Source organism: Anomaloglossus baeobatrachus, chromosome 2 (assembly GCF_048569485.1).
Source record: "Anomaloglossus baeobatrachus isolate aAnoBae1 chromosome 2, aAnoBae1.hap1, whole genome shotgun sequence".
In the NCBI taxonomy this organism is placed as follows: Eukaryota; Metazoa; Chordata; class Amphibia; order Anura; family Aromobatidae; genus Anomaloglossus; species Anomaloglossus baeobatrachus.
In genome coordinates, this window is record NC_134354.1 from 175,524,912 (window position 1) to 175,548,519 (window position 23,608).

A 23,608-nucleotide genomic window follows, 5' to 3' on the forward strand; every position below is an offset into this window, starting at 1 on the left:
CATTGTAATTGTCAGCACATTAATGTCTGGCATAGCGTGATCTGTACGGAGGAATTACTCGTACTGCCAAATTCTGCGTGTTGCAAGCTTCAAGTCTGACCTCTACAGGCTGGTAATTGCAATCAATCTACATTACTGGCGTAACGCACTGTACTGACAGCCCCAGACAGCAGCACGATCATCCCTGCGATATCTGACCATAATTGTTGTGCTCTGCCGGACAGATAAGTGATGGCTCTACCAGAGGTCACCTGAAACAAGGACCAGCTCACTACAACTGATACATCTTTTACCACCAACTCCTCCCTCACCCACTATAGATCTGTATAGAGAGAGATAGTAAATTACAGATCTCCCATGTAGGCCACAACTCTGCAGAATAACAGGGAGATTATGTGGCTTATCACATGTCAGGAGGTCACAACCATGCCAAGAGCACCTGAAGGCATTGTCTCTGTGAAACATGTCTTCTGTACGGCTATGTCTACACTTATGTTTATAGTTTCATAGTGTTAAGGTTGAAGGTAGACTTAAAGGGAATCAATCACCAGGATTTTGGTATATAATCTAAAGCCAGTGCTATACTGGCACTATCAGGCTGATTCTCTACATACCTGTAGTGGTCAGCTCAGATGTTTAGGTTTTGAAATCCAAGAAAGTAAAGTTTATAAAATCACCAGCTTGTTGAGTGACAGCAGCTGAGGAGCAGATAATATCTGGGGGGTATTCATAGTTATCCGCTTCTCCTGTTAGAATTAGCATAAGTATTATACAATCAATTTAGTTTTTCACTACTAGGACCTGTGTGAGGTCAGACCCATGTGACCAGAAGGGGCGGGGCTTCAGCCAACAGAAACATGTTGCTTCCTGGTACCAGCTTTGTTGGCTGAGGTCCCGCCCCTTCTGGTCACATGGGTATGACCTCACACAGGTCCTGCTAGTGAAAAAGTGAATCGTTTGCATAATACTTATGATAATTCTAACAGGGGGAGGGGATAACTATGAATACCACCCAGATATTATTAGCTCGTCAGCTGCTGTCACTCAGGAAGCTGTTGATTTTATAAACTTTACTTTCTTGGATTTCAAAACCTAAACATCTGAGCTGACCACTACAGGTATGTATAGAATCAGCCTGATGCCAGTATAGCACTGGCTTTAGGTTATATACCAAAATCCTGGTGATTGGTGCGCTTTAAGTCCATCGAGTTCAACCCATGACCTAACATGTTAGCTGAATGATCAGTGGAGAAGACTTAAGGGGGCTTTACACGCTGTGACATCGCTAATGCGGAGTAATTGGGGTCACGGAATTTGTGACGCACATCCGGCCGCATTAGCGAAGTTGTTGCGTGTGACACCGATGAGCGATTTTGCATCGTTGCAAAACGTGCAAAATCGCTCATCGGCGACATGGGGGTCCATTCTCGATTATCGTTACTGCAGCAGTAACGATATAGTTCGTCGCTTCTGCGGCAGCACACATCGCTCCGTATGACACTGCAGGAACGAGGAACCTCTCCTTACCTGCCTCCCGGCCGCAATGCGGAAGGAAGGAGGTGGGCGGGATGTTACATCCCGCTCAGCTCCGCCCCTCCGCTGCTATTGGGCGGCCGCTCAGTGACGTCGCTGTGACGCCGCACGGACCGCCCCCTTAGAAAGGAGGCAGTTCGCCGGTCACAGCGACGTCGCCGGGCAGGTAAGTATGTGTGACGGGTCTGGGCGATGTTGTGCGGCACGGGCAGCGATTTGCCCGTGTCGCGCAACAGATGGGGGCGGGTACCCACACTAACGATATCGGGACCGATATCGCAGTGTGTAAAGTAGCCTTTACTTCATTCTAATTATCGGGTAAGAGTGGACAATAAGAAAGAGAATAATGGTGCCCATACACATGCCAATATTGCCAGGACCATCAGAGCATCTAATGTATAGGGGAGAGGGTGTCCTGACTCTCGTTTCACCATTGAGAAATTCATATTGAGTCTTCTGGTCTCAGTTGTCTAAAGGGGTCTTTAAGCGCTGAGAAATCGCTAACGATTTATCGTCGGGGTCACGGTGTTTGTGACGCACATCCGGCGTTGTTAACGACATCGCAGCGTGTGACACGTACGAGCGGCCTTCTGCAATCGCAACAGTGGTGAAAATCGTTGGTGTTGGAGAGGTCGTCCAAAAACTAAATATCGTTGTCTGGTGAGTAGCGATGTTGTTCCTCGTTCCTGCAGCAGAACACATCGCTATGTGTGACACCGCAGGAGCGACGAACATCTCCTTACCTGCGTCCACCGGAAAAGAAGGAAGGAAGGAGGTGGGCGGCATGTTACAGCCGCTCATCTCTGCCCCTCTGCTTCTTTTGGCCGGCTGCTTAGTGACGCCGCAGTAACGCCGAACGCACCTCCCCCTTAAAGGAGGGATTGTTCGGCGGTCACAGCGACGTCGCTGACCAGGTATGTGTGTGTGACGCTGCCGTAGCGATAATGTTCACTACGGCAGTGATCAACACATATTGCACGAACGACGGGGGCGGGTGCTATCGCGCATGACATCGCTAGAAATCACTAGCGATGTCGTAGCGTGTAAAGCACCCTTAAGGCATGTGGCCACTTTGTGGCTAGATTCACACTCTTATAATGCCCTGCAACTAATCTAAAATAATTGAATAAGATTTTTTTTATCAACTTTCCACTCGCATCATTGACAGATTTTGCCAAAAATGGAACAAATGAAGAATGCTGCAGTTTGGCAACTACATGAGCCCCACAGAGTCTAGTTAGATGTGATGGTGGTTCTGGACCTGTTCCAGTACAGAAAGCCTAAGGGAACCAGTCATTAGATTCATGATGCCCAAACAACGGCGCTGGCTACACGACTTTAGTCAGAAACACTGTGGAAAACATCACAGCATGGCGCGAGCGAACCCAGGAACCGGACGAAACTCATCTATGCAAGTCTATGGGTGCAAGAAACAAATCGGAGGCCAAACGGACTATCCTAGTGGCATCTGATTTTTACAGACACATTACCATTCTGTAGAATAGGACAGTGTAAATGGTTGTAGAATAATAGCTGCTGAAAAAAAAGCGGATTGCAAGCGAGAAAAAAAAATACCTTATTTTCTGGATGAAAATCAGACTGATTAATACACTAGTGTGAGCGTACCCGAAAGATGTCCAAAGACTATTATACAGGGCCATGAAGGATAACATTGCGTCCTATAGAATGGTGACCCCATGGTGGTAATGTGGGAATAATTGTCCAGGATCTGTGGTGCTGAGTATTTAAAAGGAAACACATAAGGAGAAGCGTCAGTCCAGATGGGGGGGGGGGGGGCGGGGGCAGAGAAAAGCCGGAGGGGCCCATCTATTGGTTGGTGCCCTTGTGACCATCTAATTGCCTGGTGCTCTTGTGACCATCTATTGGACTGGTGCCCTTGTGTCCATCTATTGGACTGGTGCCCTTGTGTCCATCTATTGGACTGACCCCCTGGTGCCCATCTATTGGACTGACCCCCTGGTGCCCTTGTGTCCATCTATTGGCCTGATCCCCTGGTGCCCATCTATTGGCCTGACCCCCCCGGTGCCCATCTATTGGACTGGTGCCCTTGTGACCATCTATTGGCCTGGTGCCCATCTATTGGCCTGGTGCCCTTGTGACCATCTATTGGCCTGGTGCCCATCTATTGGCCTGGTGCCCTTGTGTCCATCTATTGGCCTGGTGCCCTTGTGTCCATCTATTGGCCTGCCCCCCCCGTGCCCATCTATTGGCCTGAATTCCCCTCCCCCCCCCGGTGCCCATCCATTGGCCTGACCCCCCGGTGCCCATCCATTGGCCTGACCCCCCGGTGCCCATCTATTGGCCTGACCCCCCTGTGCCCATCCATTGGCTTGACCCCCCCAGTGCCCATCCATTGGCTTGACCCCCCGGTGCCCATCCATTGGCTTGACCCCCCGGTGCCCATCTATTGGCCTGACCCCCCGGTGCCCATCTATTGGCCTGACCCCCCGGTGCCCATCTATTGGCCTGACCCCCCGGTGCCCATCTATTGATCTGACCCCCCGGTGCCCATCTATTGATCTGACCCCCCGGTGCCCATCTATTGGCCTGACCCCACAGTGCCCATCTATTGGCCTGACCCCACAGTGCCCATCTATTGGCCTGACCCCACGGTGCCCATCTATTGGCCTGACCCCCCGGTGCCCATCTATTGGCCTGAGCCCCAGGTCACACTTACAGCTGTGTTGTCCTTTGCTTCTGCGTTTCGGAGTAAGACATATGCGGTGATTCGGGAAGCACAAGTCACGTGACAGGTCCCTTTAAATATCGCACAGTGTACTTTAGCTGCGCTTTTCGCCCCCTCCAGTAAGTGGCCCTGTGGCTTTGACCCGTTGAAATCTACAATAACACCTTGTCATCCGCCTTTGTTAGGGGCCGTTATCCCCGGAGAGTGGCTCCGTACAGTCCTAATAACGCTCCACACTAGAAAGTCTGCGCTGTCAGCTGCCGGAGACAAACTTTCCAGTGACAGCTCCGCTACTCAGACCGCTGTTTAGTTTGCTGATCATCACCACAAATATGTTAACAAACTGCCCATTGTCCGCTGGCGTCCTCCATTCTGTTCCCACAAACCTACAGCAGAGGTTCCCATAGTTACCCGCTCCTCTATTTACCACCTAAGCGATCAAAGCCAGCGTGCAGCGCACAATAAGCCCTGCCAGGCTCCTACAGGGCATCGCCAGCCACTAATTACCTCATATACTGCGCACATTCCCCATCCAAATAAACATGTGTCACCGGGGAGCCGTCCACAAGCACTGGCTGATAATGGGGACATTCATCACACAGCTCCGTGCACAGCGAGTGCTGGTCACACCGTACAGCGACACGACTGCGGCGGGCGACATTCATCTACAGTCATCTGTACCGGAACAACGATAGCAGAAAACAGAGACATCACTGCACACAATCCGGGACCGCACAGCCACCCAAATATTTATCAGAAATGAGGAAGTAGAATTACATTGGATGGGACTACATAGTCAGGGACTGGAGTAATCAGGGACTAAATAGTCAGGGACCAGAGTAATCAGGGACTAAATAGTCAGGGACCAGAGTAATCAGGGACTAAATAGTCAGGGACCAGAGTAATCAGGGACTAAATAGTCAGGGACCAGAGTAATCAGGGACTAAATAGTCAGGGACCAGAGTAATCAGGGACTAAATAGTCAGGGACCAGAGTAAACAGGGACTAAATAGTCAGGGACCAGAGTTATCAGGGACTAAATAGTCAAGAATTGGAGTAATCAGGAACTAATAATTTGGGACCGGAAAGTCACCCAAATATTTATCAGAAATAAAGTAGAATTAAATTGGATGGGACTAAATAGTCAGGAACCGGAGTACTCAGGGACCAGAGTAATCAGGACCTAAATAGTCAGGGACCAGAGTAATCAGGGACTAAGTAGGGACCGGAGTAATCAGGGACTAAATAGTCAGGGATCGGAGTAATCAGGGACTAAATAGTCAGAGACCAGAGTAAACAGGGACTAAATAGTCAGGGACCAGAGTAAACAGGGACTAAATAGTCAGGGACCAGAGTAAACAGGGACTAAATAGTCAGGGACCAGAGTAAACAGGGACTAAATAGTCAGGGACCAGAGTAAACAGGGACTAAATAGTCAGGGACCAGAGTAAACAGGGACTAAATAGTCAGGGACCAGAGTAAACAGGGACTAAATATTGACCGGAGCAAACAGGGACTAGAATCAGGGACCAGAGTAAACAGGGACTAAATAGTCAGGGACTGGAGTAATCAGGGACTAAATAGTCAGGGACCAGAGTAAACAGGGACTAAATAGTCAGGGACCAGAGTTATCAGGGACTAAATAGTCAAGAATTGGAGTAATCAGGAACTAATAATTTGGGACCGGAAAGTCACCCAAATATTTATCAGAAATAAAGTAGAATTAAATTGGATGGGACTAAATAGTCAGGAACCGGAGTACTCAGGGACCAGAGTAATCAGGACCTAAATAGTCAGGGACCAGAGTAATCAGGGACTAAGTAGGGACCGGAGTAATCAGGGACTAAATAGTCAGGGATCGGAGTAATCAGGGACTAAATAGTCAGAGACCAGAGTAAACAGGGACTAAATAGTCAGGGACCAGAGTAAACAGGGACTAAATAGTCAGGGACCAGAGTAAACAGGGACTAAATAGTCAGGGACCAGAGTAAACAGGGACTAAATAGTCAGGGACCAGAGTAAACAGGGACTAAATAGTCAGGGACCAGAGTAAACAGGGACTAAATAGTCAGGGACCAGAGTAAACAGGGACTAAATAGTCAGGGACCAGAGTAAACAGGGACTAAATATTGACCGGAGCAAACAGGGACTAGAATCAGGGACCAGAGTAAACAGGGACTAAATAGTCAGGGACTGGAGTAATCAGGGACTAAATAGTCAGGGACCAGAGTAATCAGGGACTAAATAGTCAGGGACTAAATAGTTAAGGACAGGAACAAACAGGGACAAGAGTCAGTGACCCCAGTAATCAGGGACTAAATAGTCAGGGACGGGAGTATTCAGGGACCTGACTAATAAGGGTCCGGCATAATCAGGAACTGAATCTTCAGGTACCGGCGTAGTCAATGGATCAGTGATACAACCACCATGTGGCCACTACTATGTTCTGGCCGGAGCCTTTCTACCTGTTGCCCCACCTGTGCCATCCTCTTGCCCATCACTCAGTCCGGGGCACTTGTCAGTTTCTTGCAGCAGAGGGGTCTTCGCTTCGCTGGACCCTCTGGAGTGAGCAGGCAGCAGCCATCATGGCACCGGTGCCCCCGCCTCACCCAGCACACTGTGACTGACAGCTCAGAACACAATCAGAAGTCCCATCCGTCACCTCCGAGCACACCACCATCACCACCACCACCATCACCATCACCATCACCATCATCCTCATCCTCACCCCTGACAGTTACAGGAATTGTTACATAGCAGATACTGAATTCTGCCCTTTACCCCGAGACTCATCTGCATAATCCAGAAGAGCAGAGACAATGAGGCAGATGTGCGGCGGAGCGGGCGGCGCTGGGGTCTCACCTGAGTCATGGTCGGCATCCCATAATCCATCCGGACCTATGTAATAGAAGCTGCCAGTCCCTGCTCCGCTCCCTGCGCTCCACACTTTCTGCCCGGGACAATATGAAGTTGTGCCGTCAGCCTATGAGAAGTGAGCGGCGGGGAGAGGCGGCTGCGTGCAGCACGGGCTGTGTGCGCTCACTGAGCGGCCGGGACAGCAGCCGCAGCCCCCAGCCAATCCGCGCCGGGGGGCGTGGTCTACGGGCTGGGAACAGATTATGGGGATTAACCAGCTGCGTGCTGAGAGGAGGCTTCTGTGTGCAGTCCGCATGGCTGAGTGCGGGGTGAGTGCGGGGCATGAATGGTTAACAGACCGCTCAGCTCTGTGCCACACAGCGCACTGTCTGTGCTGCCACCTCACATAATACATGGGGCTCGGCGGGCTCTGCCCCTCCCCCACTAATTTAATTATGCAAATATGAGAATAAAGAGATTGAGATAGTGAAGCTGTAATCAGGAATCTCCACAGAGACCGGGGCTCAGATGTACGGGGGTCTGACACCCAGAGCTCACCCCGAGAGCTGCCCCCCAGAGCTCACCCCCAGAGCTCACTCCGAGGACTGAGAGCTCACCCCGAGAGCTGCCCCCACAGCTCACCCCCAGAGCTGCCCCCCAGAGTTAACCCCGAGGACTGAGCGCCCACCCCCAGAGCTGCCCCCCACAGCTCACCCCAAGAGCTGCCCCCCAGAGTTCACCCCGAGGACTGAGCGCCCACCCCCAGAGCTGCCCCCCACAGCTCACCCCAAGAGCTGCCCCCCAGAGTTCACCCCGAGGACTGAGCGCCCACCCCGAGAGCTGCCCCCACAGCTCACCCCCAGAGCTCACCCCGACGACTGAGAGCTCACCCCGACGACTGAGAGCTCACCCCGAGAGCTGCCCCCACAGCTCACCCCCAGAGCTGCCCCCCAGAGTTAACCCCGAGGACTGAGCGCCCACCCCCAGAGCTGCCCCCCACAGCTCACCCCAAGAGCTGCCCCCCAGAGTTCACCCCGAGGACTGAGCGCCCACCCCCAGAGCTGCCCCCCACAGCTCACCCCAAGAGCTGCCCCCCAGAGTTCACCCCGAGGACTGAGCGCCCACCCCGAGAGCTGCCCCCACAGCTCACCCCCAGAGCTCACCCCGACGACTGAGAGCTCACCCCGACGACTGAGAGCTCACCCCGAGAGCTGCCCCCACAGCTCACCCCCAGAGCTGCCCCCCAGAGTTAACCCCGAGGACTGAGCGCCCACCCCCAGAGCTGCCCCCCACAGCTCACCCCAAGAGCTGCCCCTCAGAGTTCACCCCGAGGACTGAGAGCTCACCCCGAGAGCTGCCCCCCAGAGGTCACCCCGAGGACTGAGAGTTCACCCCCAGAGCTGCCCCCCAGAGCTCACCCCCAGAGCTTAAAGCTCACCCCCAGAGCTGCCCTCCAAACTCACCCCCAGAGCTGTCCCCCAAAGCTGAGAGCTCACCCCAAGAGCTGAGAGCTCACCCCCAGAGCTGCCCCCCAGAGCTGAGAGCTAACCCCCGGAGATGCCCTTCAGAGCTCACCCCCAGAGTTACCCTCCAGCGCTCACCCCGAGGACTGAGAGCTCTCCTTAAGAGCTGCCCCCCAGAGCTCACCCCGAGGACTGAGAGCTCTCCTTAAGAGCTGCCCCCCAGAGCTCACCCCGAGGACTGAGAGCTCTCCTTAAGAGCTGCCCCCCAGAGCTCACCCCGAGGACTGAGAGCTCACCCCGAGGACTGAGAGCTCACCCCAAGAGCTGCCCCCCAGAGCTGAGAGCTAACCCCCGGAGATGCCCTTCAGAGCTCACCCCCAGAGTTGCCCTCCAGCGCTCACACCCGGAGCTGCCCCCCAGAGCTGAGAGCTCACCCCAGAGCTGCTCCCCAGAGCTCACCCCCAGAGCTGACAGCGAACCCCCAGAGATGCCCTCCAGAACTGACAGCTCTCCTCCAGTGACTGGAGATTACTGTATACACAGACATGTAACACAAGGGCTGAAGAATGTGTATTATTATTATTATTATTATTTATTATTATAGCACTATTTATTCCATGGCGCTTTACAAGTGAAAAGGGTAGAAAATAAAACAAGCACAATAATCATGAACAATACAAGGCACAGACTGGCACAGGAGGAGAGTATATTAGTGTATGCATTTGTGTACATATCTATTTATGAGTATAGATATATTTTATTTATTCATCAGTCACTTATATAGCGCTACTAATTCCACAGCACCTTACATACATGCACACACATGTATATATATATACACATATATATACACACACACGCACATTATTATATGTGTGTGCATAGCTATCTATAAACAGTAATACTGTGTATAACTATATGTATATATATATATATATATATATATATATATATACACACACACAGTATATGTACTCCTCACCATGGACACATTAAAAACTACAAACCCCCAAAAGGAAAAGTTGTGGATTTATGGAAGTCACAGGATGGATGGGCCAAATAATATGTAGATGGTGAGAACATTTTAAAAACATCTAAATTTTTCTCAATCCTGAGTATGAGCTCCACGAGCAGAAATCCCCGCACTTACTGCTGCTATTAATATTACTAATGGTTGTCTTATTAATGTTCTGCCATGCTAAATGCACTGGGACACGTAAATCATCAAAATCCGCTGCTGATGGCTCCATTTATAATTGCCGATCAAAAACTTCCCAAATGGGCTAAAGCATCAATATGTTTTTCTTTTCTTTTCTGTTGCATTTTTAGGCCTCTTTCACATGTTCGTGAAAAATCACGCACGTTTTTCACGGACGTGTCAGAGCTGCGTTTTTCCCTTCGTGACCCGTGTTTATGGCCTACGTTTGTTCTCCGTCTGCTATCCGTGATAACACACGGAGAACGGGAACTTTCTACTCACCTGTCCCTGGCGTTGCTGTCCGTGGCGCTAATCTTCGGTCTCCGGTCCTGCCAACTCCCCGCTGCTGCTGCTTTCGGCTGCAATGAAGTGAATATGCAATGAGCATAATGAGCGGCGGTCGGAAGCAAGTGACAGCAGCGGCAGAGACAGGAGGGCTGGAGAAGGTGAGTAGAAGGTGAGTAAAGTTTTTTTTTTTTCTCAAACACGTGTTTTCTCCGGCGCGTGTCACACGGAACACTTCCGTGTGGTCTGTTTGCGTTCCGTGTGACACCCGTGATGCCGGAGAAAAACGGACATGTCTACGTGTGGAGCACACGGACGCGCGTATGCTCCACACGGACACATGGTCCATGGCAGAACACGCACGTGAGCGCAGACCCATTGATTTTAATGGGTCTACGTGTGCCCGTGTCTCCGGTACGGGAGGAAAAGGACCAAACACGTACCGGAGACAACAACGTGTGAAAGAGGCCTAAGGGTATGACCACACTTTGCGTTTCCACCTGCGTTTCAGCTGCTTTTTAGGTCCATTTTGAGCTGCAGCGTTTTCATGCCAAAAGGCATGCGTTTTGCTTTTCCATAATAGTCTATGGAAAATGTAGATTTCTAGACCGCACTTTGCGTTTTAAAACGCTGCGTTTAATTTGCATATTTTGTGGCAAAAACCATGCATTCAAAGAAGCAGCATGTCAATTGTTTTTGCCATTTCTGCAGCGTTTTGCTAACGTTGAAGTCAATGAGAAATGGCAAAAAAAGAAACTTCTAATTTCATGCGATTTACCTGCTTTTTAGGTGCAGAAAACATGCGTTTTGGACAAAGAAAACGCATGCTTTTCTGACATTAAAATAATGGAATAATATGTCCCTTTACACACACATAATCCGACAATTAAATTAATGAAAATTATGATTTTATTGCTATTTTAGCAGTAAATATTATAAAGCCGCTATAATTTCATGAAATATAACTTTTTTCTTTATTAATTCACAAAATATATATGTATTGGGTTTTTTCTCTTTTTTCATTTTGTTTGACTGTGTAAACTTTATTTAGCAGTGTATTGATGTTCAAAACGCATATGTCAAAACGCAGGTGAAAAGGCGCTGAAAACGCATCTAAAACGCGGTAAATACGCATGCGTTTTTAGCGCTAAATTTCTGGAAAAGGCAACTTTGGCCAAATCAATTAAGCCCAAAACATGCATTTAGAACTGCAAGTAGGTGAACGCAAAGTGGGGTCATAGCCTTAAGCAGTTTTTTGGGGGGGTTGTTGTGTCTCATTTGTTGCTTTTTACTGAAGCCTTATTTGAACCATTTTTGAAGAGTTTTTTCCCCCCACACTTTTTTTTTACAGCCTTTTTACTCGACAGTGTCACGTTGGACTAGGTATATGAAAAAATTCTTTCGGAATTGCTTTCATCAGGTAAAATAGGAGCAGATACTGCTCCTATTTTACCTGATGAAAGCAATTCCGCTGAAACGCGTTGTAATAATAGGAGCGCCTAATTAATAAAGTTTAAATAACTAATATCAGCATATATCCTTATTGCGCTATATTAGACCGAAATAATTTTTTCATATACCCCCTCCCCATTGGGAATCGGTAATAGCTGCAAAGGACCTGCTGACATATCAAAAAATCCAGCTGGTAGCTGGAGGATTGAAGGGGAAAAAAAAAAAAAAACCTGAATTCCATGGTGCCGGTGGAAATCAGTAACTGACAACGTTACCCCAAATCTGGACTCCTGAAGCCTGGTTACAGGATCTGCTCGGAGGAACTCCAGTCTGATAAGCTTACACTGAAGTTGTGCGGGGGCGCACAACCAACAAAGGTGAGCAATTCTAATATTTTAAACGCTAAAAGGATTCCACGGGTGCTTCTCATAGTGCGCTTGTTTTATCTATCTATTTACGTTGGACTAGGTATGCACATTAAAGAAGTGTTTTTTGAGGTTTGTGAAAACCTTGTTGGAAAAAAAAAATTGAACAGCAAAGTGGATTTTACATTGAAATCAAAAGTGTATTCAGAGAGTATTTGAAGTGTTTTTTTATGTGGATTTTGTAGCAGGTCCTCTTAAAAATCCTTGTCAAAAAGCTGTGTGACAGTGTGGCTGAGTTCACATGTCCTGTAATCATCCGTTAGAACGGATCCTACAGAGATCCATTTGGAGAAATGTTCTGCAAACACAGCTTCTTTGTCTGCTGTTAACTGATTTCTGCCGGATCCGTTTTTTTTTTTAACATTGGAGTCTATAGAGAACACATCCTTTAACAGATTGCTATTTATCTTCCATTAGAAACGAATCCGGTAAGAAAACAACAGATCTGTTTCAAATGCAAGTACAAGGAATGGCTAAATAGTAATCCATTAACGGATCCGATCTCTATAGACTCCAATGTTAAAAAAATGGATCTGTCAGAAATCAGCTATATAAAGGGAACCTATCAGGTGTAATATGCGCGCTGACCCACGAGCAGTTTTGGGTGCATATTGCTAATCCCTGCCTAACCGTCTCTGTATACACTAGCCTAGATAAAGCGATCTTTAAAAAAAGTATTTCTAAAGATCCTTTATGATATGCTAATGAGGCCTGTGACTAGTCACAAGGGCGTTAGTTCCTGCACTCATTTCGCTCTCTTATCATGGGGCGTGCTAACACGATATTCACTGCAGCATCATAAGTGGTGACGCTCTGATCAGAAGTCCCGGCACTTCTGGTCATGAGCAGTTGACCTCCCTGAAGCCGGGATGCGTACACCCGGCTTCATACTGCGCATGACATTCAGATCAGCGGTCACAGCGGACACAGGTACGAGCGTCACCATTGGTGGAGTAAGCGCAGGAACTAACGCCCTTGTGACTAGTCCATGCACTCATTAGCATATAAAGGATCTTTAGAAATACTTTTTCTAAAGATCCCTTTATCTATGCTACTAGATACAGGGACGGTTAGGCAGGGATTAGCAATATGCACCCAGAACTGCTCGTGGTTCTGGCTGCATATTGTACCTGATAGGTTTCCTTTAAGAACGGATAAAAATGTTGTGTTTGCAGAACTTTTTTGCCACCAGATCTCTGCAGGATCCATTCTAATGGATGACTACAGGACATGTGAACTCAGCCTTAGGCCGGGGCCACACAGGCAATAATGCGATTCTCTCATGACACTCAGCTCGCGCTGGCAGCACAGCAGGAGCCGAGTGTCATGCGAGTGTCCCTGCGACTTAGGTCCCATCGTGCGAGCGGACCTCAGCTGCGGGGGGCGGGCCGGCTCTGAGGAGGGGCGGGCCAGTGCTGAGGAGGGGCGGGCCAGTGCTGTGGAGGGGAGGGAGGGATTTATCTCCCTCTCTCCTCCGTAGCCGGCTATTGCCATTCTCGCTCTGCACTCGCGGTACACCGGTGTACTGCGAGTGCAGTACGAATTTTCTCTCGCCCCATAAACTTTAATTGGTGCAAGTGAAAGAGTCTCGCTTTACAATCGCAACATGCTGCGATTTTTTTCTCTGTCCGATTGGGGCTGAGAAAATAATCGCTCATGTGTGCTGACACACAGGCTAAAATTGGTCCGAGGGGAATGCGATGTTTTATCGCATTCCCCTCGGTCCGATTTTCATGCCGTGTGTCTTAAGCTTTACAGATGCGAATATCGTGCCTGAATCCACTCTAAAAAAGTTTCCAATACTTTCTGAATAAGTTTCCTACTCCTTTCCCCAGCACAGTATGGTGCACTCGTTCTGCCCCGTATGGTAAGAGTACGTGCACACAACCAGTTTTAGACATTTGTGAACCCACCGAGTTTTTGAAGCAGAAACGCTTCAGGAATATACCAGCAGTGTTTTTACTATTGGAATTTATTTAATTTTTCTTTGCATCTTCCCTCTTTTTAACTTTTGTGTATAAAATATTGAACAGCCAAGTGGAAGCGCCTGAAGAAAGTAACGTGGAACCATGAAGCGGTTCAAAGACGCTCAAAAGTCTGGACATATTCACAGCAAGTTATTTGTACATAAAAGAATGAACACGTGGATTTCTAAGTATTTTAGCGCTTTTTATTGCGGGTTATTGAAAAAGACATTGTCAATAAAAGAATCAGCACATCAATTCATCAGGCGTTTTTCCTAAGCAATAAAAGAATCTCTGTGTGAACACACACAAGCTTATTCAGTGGTTAAAAATAACAGACAGCACTAATCAGGATCTGCTCCAAAGTCCACATAACTTTGTAAGGCCTAAAACACAGTTCCACAAAAAAAATGTCCTTGTGACACGGTCCGTTTTTTGGGTCCATGTTCCGTTTTTTTGGGGCGTTTCTCCGGTACGTATGGCATTCGTGTGAGGCGTATGCGAGCTGGGTGTACGTGTAAAATGTCCGTGTTTGTGTGTAAAATGCCCATGTATGTGTTCATGGAATGTCCGTGTGGAATGTCTGTTTGTGTGTTGCACAATGTCGTTGATGCATGTCGGCTGACAGCAGACAGAGTTGCGCGATGAGAATGAACTCGGGTGAACTTCACCCGACTTCATTGTCATGCCGCGGCTCTGTCTGTGTGCCGCGTACTGATTAGCGGTCACCTGTGAAGGATTCACCAGTGACCGCTAATCCCCCGAGTGACTGAAGTGAGCAGCCCTCTCTCATACTTACCGCTCCCCGATCACCAGCGCGGCGAGGAACAGCTGTGCAGAGAATACGCGGCAACAATTACTTTGAATATGCCGGCCGCTCATTAATCAATCTCGTATTCCCTGCTTTCCCCACCCACAGACGCCTGTGATTGGTTGCAATCAGACACGCCCCCCACGCTGAGTGACAGCTGTCTCACTGCATCCAATCACAGCAGCCGGCGGGCGTGTCTATACTGTGCAGTAAAATAAATAAATAAATAATTAAAAAAAACGGCGTGCGGTCCCCCCCAATTTTAATACCAGCCAGATAAAAACATACAGCTGAAGGCTGGTATTCTCAGGATGGGGAGCCCCACGTTATGGGGAGCCCCCCACCCTAACAATATCAGTCAGCAGCCGCCCAGAATTTCCGCATACATTATATGTGACAGTTCTGGGACTGTACCCGGCTCTTCCCGATTTGCCCTGGTGCGTTGGCAAATCGGGGTAATAAGATGTTATTGGAAGCCCATAGCTGCCAATAAGTCCTAGATTAATCATGTCAGGCGTCTCCTCGAGATACCTTCCATGATTAATCTGTAAATTACAGTAAATAAACACACACACCCGAACAACCCTTTATTAGAAAAAAAAACACTAACAAATTGCCTTGTTCACCAATTTAATAAGCCCGAAAAAGCCCTCCATGTCCGGCGTACTCCAGGATGCTCCAGCGTCGCTTCCAGCTCTGCTGCATGAAGGTGACCGGAGCTGCAGAAGACACCGCCGCTCCGGTCACCTCCACGCAGCTAATGAAGGGAATAGCGTGATCAGCTGTATTCAGCGTTGGCCGCGAGTAACCTCAGTGACAGCTCAGCTAATCGCGCGGCTGTCTTCATTAGCTGCGTGGAGGTGACAGGAGCGGCGGTGTCTTCTGCAGCTCCGGTCACCTTCATGTAGCAGAGCTGGAAGCGACGCTGGACCATCCTGGAGTACGCCGGACATGGAGGGCTTTTTCGGTCTTATTAAATTGGTGAACAAGGCAATTTGTTAGTGTTTTTTTTTTCTAATAAAGGATTGTTCGGGTGTGTGTGTTTCTTTACTGTAATTTACAGATTAATCATGGAAGGTATCTCGGGGAGACGTCTGACATGATTAATCTAGGACTTATTGGCAGCTATGGGCTTCCAATAACTCCTTATTACCCCGATTTGCCAACGCACCAGGGCAAATCGGGAAGAGCCGGATACAGTCTCAGAACTGTCGCATATAATGTATGCGGCAATTCTGGGCGGCTGCTGACTGATATTGTTAGGCTGGGGGGCTCCCCATAACGTGGGGCTCCCCATCCTGAGAATACCAGCCTTCAGCCGTATGGCTTTATCTGGCTGGTATTAAAATTGGGGGGGACCGCACGCTGTTTTTTTTAATTATTTATTTATTTATTTTACTGCACAGTATAGACACGCCCACCAGCTGCTGTGATTGGGTGCAGTGAGACAGCTGTCACTCAGCGTGGGGGGCGTGTCTGACTGCAACCAATCACAGGCATCTGTGGGTGGGGAAAGCAGGGAATACGAGATTGATTAATGAGCGGCCGGCATATTCAAAGTAATTGTTGCCGCGTATTCTCTGCACAGCTGTTCCTCGCCGCACTGGTGATCGGGGAGCGGCATGAGCCGGGGGAAGAAAAAAACCGAGCGCCAATGTAAGTATGACTGAGAACAGCAGAAAAAAAGGTAAGTATATTGACTTTAAATTAAAAAAAAAACAAAAAATAAGATCGCTAGTGTAAAAACGCACACGCACGAAACGTGCTGAACACGGACATACTCCGTGTGCGGTACGTGCAGGCACGGACCCATAGACTAAAGCGGGTCCGTGCCTGCGTGCTGCCAGCCAAAAACGGACATGTCGTCCGTGTAGAAAAGCGCACACACGTACTTACCACACGGTCACACGTTCCGTGTGATTTTACGTGTGTGTACCATCTACCATTGAATAACATGGGTCTCCGTGTGTACATGTCTCCGGTACGTGCAAATACGTACCGCACACGTACAAATTAAACGGATGTGTGTTGTGGGTCTGAGACAAATCCCACAACTTATTTTTGGTCACACACTTTTTGTTCACGTTATATAGAAGTATCTGAAAAACATTTGAAAAAAAAACAAATTCCAAAAACTCCTAAAAATTAATTTTTCATGCTCAATGAATCTACTTAAATACTTTGTACTTGTAGCTTTTATGGTTACAATTGCTGGAAGCCTTCCAATTTGTAATGCTCGTTAAAACCTGTAAACAGTCATTAAATGGAATCTGTCACCAGTTTTTTGTCACCTAACATGTACCATTTTTAATCAATAAAAAAAAATTTTTGAACCCACAACTGGTTTGTTTCTCAAGGGGGTTAACAGTGTGCCGGAGTTCTCCTTTGAATTTCAATCTGATATAGGACTCCCACCTATGTGATATAGGACCCCCACCTATCTGATGTAGGAACCAAACCTATCTTATATAAGACCCCCATCTGTCTATTATAGGACCGGCACCAATCTGATATAGGATGCCCACTATTTTGATATAGGAACCCCACCTATCTACCGTAATATAGAAACCCCACCAATCTGATATTGAAAATTTATACTAAGGATTTCATTGGTGTTGGCATCATATTGCCCTCTGTAAAATGGAATGTGCAGCTGACACAATGATGCTGTATGGGGGCAGAATGATGGTAGTAATGATCATTCTTCTTCATATTGGATGGGCCAGTAAACAACGGCCAACCAATTTGTATTTGGTCATTTGGTTCTCTCTAAGGGCTCAAGCGCACATTGCGTACTCACATGGATTTACGCTGCGTATTGCACTGCAGCGTAATTGCATGTGTCCTGCATCCCCAGCACAATCTATGTAGATTGTGCATAATCCGTGCGCACGTTGCTTTTATGAACACAACGATTTGGGTGCTAAATTTTGACCCAAATCTGTGCGTTCATAAAATGAGCATGTCAATTATTTGTGCGTTCTGGATGCAGCTCCCGCTCTGTCTATGGTGGGGGCAGCAGCCAGAGCGCATGAAATCGGCTTTTTTCAACAAAAAAACTGCATCCATTATGCAGTGTTTCTGCAGCGATTTGACGTGCACATGTGCTGTCAAATCGCTGCAGAATATTCTGCAGTTACATACGCATGAACCCTAAGGCTTTGTTCATACTATGTTGTTTTCAGCCAGTTTTGGAAAGGGTCCAATCCGAAAACCAGGAGGAAAAAATAGTAATCAGTTCACCTTTCAGTAGAGACAATTCAGTGTGAAAACCACTTGAATTCACATAGGAACCTGGTAGATCTTGTTTGGTCAGATTGTGGTGTAGGGAGCGTAAAAAGACACCAGGCTCTTATCCGGGGCAGAAATGGAAGAGAAAGTCAATGAAAACTGAGCTCCAATGGAAAAATGTTCAAACATAACTTACTGTGCAGTTAAAATTATAGAAGAGAAAAAGTAAAAGGATTAAAAAGAGTAAAGCTCCATAAGCTTACGCGTCTCAGGTTAATAACTCTTATTCATAGCTGTTGCTCCACCTCAAACACGTAAGCCTATGGTTCCTTTATCTTTTTTATCCTTTGCCTTTTTTCACCATGTTTTTAATTGCACAATAAAAGTTATATTTTCACATTTTTTATTGGTGCTGGAGCCTTGTCCTCATGGATGTTCTCTTCCACTCAGAAAACTGCCTGAAAAACTGCTAACAAAACTCTAATGACTTTCCAATGTCTTTAAATGCTTCCGGTTTCCAAAGACGCCAAGAGGTTGAAGACTTCTGCTTTGAAGACGCTGTACACTTTATAATACAAGTCAATGGAAGGGCTTAAAAAACAGTCAGGCATCTTTTTGATCATTTTGTCCGGGTTTGTGTTTTAAAAACCGCTAGCAGTGTCTTCATTTTTGAATGGAGTTAAAAAAATGTAAAATGTAAAAAAAAATAAAAAAATTCAGTACAAAAAACACCCTAAAAATTACTGGAAAAGCCCCCCCCCCCCCCCCAAAAAAAAAGCAATCAATGGTGATCAAAAACATTGACAAAGCGCCTGGGAAACGGCAGGAAAATGTCTAGAGAAAGACTATTCAGGTTTACAAAATGCCAGAGAAAAGGAAAGTTTGCTGAAGCATCTTCTGCTTGACAACCAAGTGTTTTTAGCTGCCTGAGAAATATATAAAGTGCACAAACCCTAGGACTGGAGACTTAAAATGTCCAGTGTAAAATGGATTTACTCCACTCCACCCATAGAGAATATATGAAAGCTTGGCCAACCTGAAACGACCATCGACATAGACTGAGAATGAAATTGAAGCATGAAAAGAGAGACGAACACAGCCTAGAACACCTTTGGACTTGGACACCCATATTCTTGGTTCTCTCATCAGTCACTTGTTTAGGAGCTAAATAATAACAGTAAAGTGTATAATAAGACGCATTTTCATACTATCGGTGCACTGACAGTAATCAGCATCTAATGGGCCCAAAATAGTCATTCTTTCTATGATCCTATTTTCTCAGGCACTTTGTCAGAAGTCACTAAGCGTAAATTCCGGTGTACTAAACCGTCGTTACACACGCTCATTTAGACAATTATTAGTATGGTTCATGAAGTTTAACTAGACACAACAAAGGTCAGAACTTGTGTGTATGAGATTCTTCTACTATGTCCTCAGCCGAAAACACGGTAAATCCTATACAGGCAATAACTGCTAGCTTGGTATTGATCACATCTTTTATGCTTATATAAAGTGATCATTTATCATCAGCACATCCCGTTTGTGTAAAAAAATGTAGCTTTTTTTTAAAAAAAAAAAAATATTACAATAAATAAGAAAGATGAGAATATCTGTTGGTATAAATGACTATGGGCACATTCACACTGGATGTAAATTTAGAATTATCTTTTTGAGAGAGCTCATTTTCTGATAATCATCCAGTATGGAGAGGATTAGATTTCTTTAAAAAAAAATCATAGTTCTCATACTTTCATGTAGCCAATTGGTGGTGGGTTAACATCCCAGGTTATACAGTGTATATGCACCCTTACACCCACATATATTTCATTAGGTTAGAATTATCCTCTTCCTTGTGTTATGCTAAGCTGCAGCACATTTGATATGTGTCGGTTGAACAATTGTTCAGCTGACGGCTACAGTTTCCCTCCCGACTTATCCAGTCACAGGAATGTGCGGTCCTATGTTCTCTATAGGAGAGCCACTACCGGGCTCCTCTGGCAGCACCTTATCACCAGGTAGAACACAAGGTTCGGCCATTGGTATTCCACGAAATCCTCTGATGTTGGATAAGACTCAAGAAGCCTCATACACTTTAGAATATTGGCCGGTCCTTCCAATTTCCATTTGTCTGATTTAGTCTAAATTGTATAGGCGCTTTTAATCCTAAAACCAAACCAGTCTTATTCTTATTACGGTGTTGTCTTGGAACCTATACGCTATAAGCATTGTGAGTGGAAGACAATTTTTTATGCATTTCAGATGTTTTTTCTGGCCAATGAGTACACTTCTGTTAAATCCTTTTGCCACTTACCATACACACACCAATTTAGATTGTCATTCGTCAAATTGGACAGAAATTGGTCAGCTATCTGTTTGTGTAATTTCACCTTAATGATGACCATACACATTTGAGGGCTGTAAGCCGAATGATAGTTCGGCCAGATGATAGTTCGGCCAAATGATAGTTCGGCCGATTGTTTGGACGACAGCCATCTCAGCCGACACTCCCATACAGAAGAGCACTTGCTCAGCCGTTCGCCTGTGTTCTCTATGAGAATACCGCTGGCTGACATGTTGCCTGGTGGCTTATTTCAGGCAGATCAATTCGTTCAGCAGTCTGAAATCGGACATGCATGATCGACATCTTTTCCATCCATCAGTAGACTGTCATCCCTATACACAGTAAACTGTCATCTGAGGAAAAACTTCTAGTGGATTCAGGGAAAAACAGTTTTACAGACCACTCATGCAAATTAATTGTCCGATGTGTGAAGCCAAGGCTGTTATGGTGGGAGCAGGTCGACATACAAACTAATATGAATACTTCAGAGAGACAAGTGGTAGCCCACGTTTAAGGATATATATATATATATACTTTAATAGAACATAAGGACGTGATCATTTTTATCCTTTTTTACATGATATTGGATCTATTGTGGCTTTTTGCCTTTAATAAACCATGTTCAGTTAATTCACTTAATCCGAAACTGGAAATCTAACCCAGTATGTCATTCTTGCCGTACGTCTTCTGTGTACCTTACGGGTGTCCTTGTTTCTGTATATCTAAGAATAACATGTAAGAGTTTTCTGTGTGAAACATTTGGCAAAGTCTTAGAGTTTCATTATTTTAACAGTTATTATTCAAAACATTACTGGAAATCCTAATCATTTTGCAGCTTTACACTGGCATGTGTGGGCATAGATTTAATGGATAAGTTCCCAGTATTAAGTGTTCAAAGAAAAATATTTTTCCACCTCTCCATGTTTATGAAGTATAGATTTACTGTTTTGCGAGCCTACATTAATATATTAGTGCAAGGAGAACCTGCACTCAGCAGCATTCTTATAAGTGTCAGAATTTGGATTCTGTTCCGACCTTGGGGAGTCAGTCAGGACAAGATGACTTTTCAAACCAAGGTAGGTGACATAGACTCATAAAAATCAACCTTTAGTGTAATAATCTATTGCTGCTTTTGCCAAAAATCTTTTTTTAATTCAAACATGTTAACGAGGTGCTCAATGTCCCCTTGGTGAGGCCAAACTCTCCAGTGGACCTTGTGCACCTTTATTGTTGATTGGCAGCTTTGGCTACTCAGAAGCTAGAATGAGGTGGCAGGATAGACAATAAACAAGTAGGCGGATAGGTACCCAATTAAAGGGGTTTTCCCATGAACAAAGTTCATTGTCTTCAATAGATCTTTGAATAATAATAAGTTCCACAATTGGATGTGTTTAACAATATATTTCTGTGCTAATCTTATATACAGTATGTGTCCCTGCTATGTACTGTGTAATGGCCGTGTCTGACCGTACAGGGATATGGTCTGGTCATACCACATCTCCTGGGCAGGGGAGGACATAAAAAGTATAGAGTTATTACAGAAAATCTCAAATAATGGTTTCTTTCTTTGAGGTAAAATATTTTTAAGAACATAAAAGGGAAATGTTTACCTCACAAAAAGGATCAGCTGTGATCCTGTGCTGTAATGGTTTTATACTCTTTTGCAGATTTCTCTACCCAGGAGATGTGGTATGATTAGACTATGTCTCTGTGTAGTCAGACACAGCGTTTACACAGTACATAGCAGGGACACATATATTAGACTAGATGGTGGCCCGATTCTAACGCATTGGCTATTCTAGAATTTATTGTGTAGTTAATGTATGATTTTTGTTTTATATATATAGATATATATATATATATATATATATATATATATATATATATATATATATATTTGTTGTTGTGTGTAGTTGTCAAGAGCTTGTGTAGGGCACTGTAAATGTTCTGGGTGTTGTCTGGGTGTGGGGGGGTGTGAGAGCGGTGTTGTTTGTGTGTTGTGTTGCGTTGTTTGTGGAGCGCTGTGTGTCTGCAGCGCTGTGTGTGTGGGGCTGTGTGTGTTTTGGGGGGAGGTGTGCACCCCCATCGTGTTCCATCCCCCATGCTGCGCACCCCTTAGAGAGGAATATAATAAAAGGAGGACTATAATAGGAGGAGTAATACTGGGGAGAGAGTAGTATAATAGGAGGAGTAGTCCTGGGGGGTGAGGAGTATAATAGGAGGAGTAGTACTGGAGGTGAGGGGAGAGGAGTATAATAGGAGGAGTAGTCCTGGAGGTGAGGATTATAATAGGAGGAGGAGTCCTGGAGGTGAGGAGTATAATAGGAGGAGTAGTCCTGGAGGTGAGGAGTATAATAGAGGAGTAGCCCTGGGGAGAGAGGAGTATAATAGGAGTAGTAGTCCTGGGGGGAGAGGAGTATATTAGGAGGAGTAGTCCTGGGGGGAGAGGAGTATATTAGGAGGAGTAGTCCTGGGGGGAGAGGAGTATAATAAGAGGAGTAGTACTGGAGGTGAGGGGAGAGGAGTATAATAGGAGGAGTAGTCCTGGAGGTGAGGATTATAATAGGAGGAGTAGTCCTGGAGGTGAGTATAATAGAGGAGTAGTCCTGGGGGGAGAGGAGTATAATAGGAGGAGTAGTTCTGGGGGGAGAGGAGTATAATAGGAGGAGTAGTCCTGGGGGAAGAGGAGTATATTAGGAGGAGTAGTCCTGGGGAGAGAGGAGTATAATAGGAGGAGTAGTCCTGGGGAGAGAGGAGTATAATAGGAGGAGTAGTCCTGGAGGTGAGGATTATAATAGGAGGAGAAGTCCTGGAGGTGAGGAGTATAATAGAGGAGTAGTCCTGGGGAGAGAGGAGTATAATAGGAGTAGTAGTCCTGGGGGGAGAGGAGTATATTAGGAGGAGTAGTCCTGGGGGGAGAGGAGTATATTAGGAGGAGTAGTCCTGGGGGGAGAGGAGTATAATAAGAGGAGTAGTACTGGAGGTGAGGGGAGAGGAGTATAATAGGAGGAGTAGTACTGGAGGTGAGGATTATAATAGGAGGAGTAGTCCTGGAGGGGAGGAGTATAATAGAAAAAGTAGTCCTGGGGGGAGAGGAGTATAATAGGAGGAGTAGTCCTGGGGAGAGAGGAGTATAATAGGAGGAGTAGTCCTGGGGAGGGAGGAGTATAATAGGAGGATTAGTCCTGGGGGGAGAGGAGTATAATAGGAAGAGTAGTCCTGGGGAGAGAGGAGTATAATAGATGGAGTAGTCCTGGGGAGAGAGAAGTATAATAGGAGTAGTAGTCCTGGGGGGAGGTGTCTAATAGGTGGAGTAGTCCTGGAGGAAGGTGTATAGGCGCC

At 46.3% G+C, this 23,608-nt stretch overlaps 1 protein-coding gene across 4 annotated transcripts in view; it reads right to left on the bottom strand.

Moving 5' to 3' along the window:
* Positions 1–23,608, bottom strand: part of MID1 (midline 1) — a 637,342-nt gene that overhangs the window by 243,839 nt on the left and 369,895 nt on the right. Inside the window, exon 1 of one of the 4 annotated variants that reach the window (XM_075335495.1) lies at positions 7,103–7,267. The exons of the other annotated variants lie outside the window; for them this stretch is intronic. The gene's annotated coding sequence lies outside the window, so the exon portion shown is untranslated. Of the gene's footprint in view, positions 1–7,102; positions 7,268–23,608 lie in introns of those variants that run through there. 4 annotated transcript variants of the gene reach the window in all.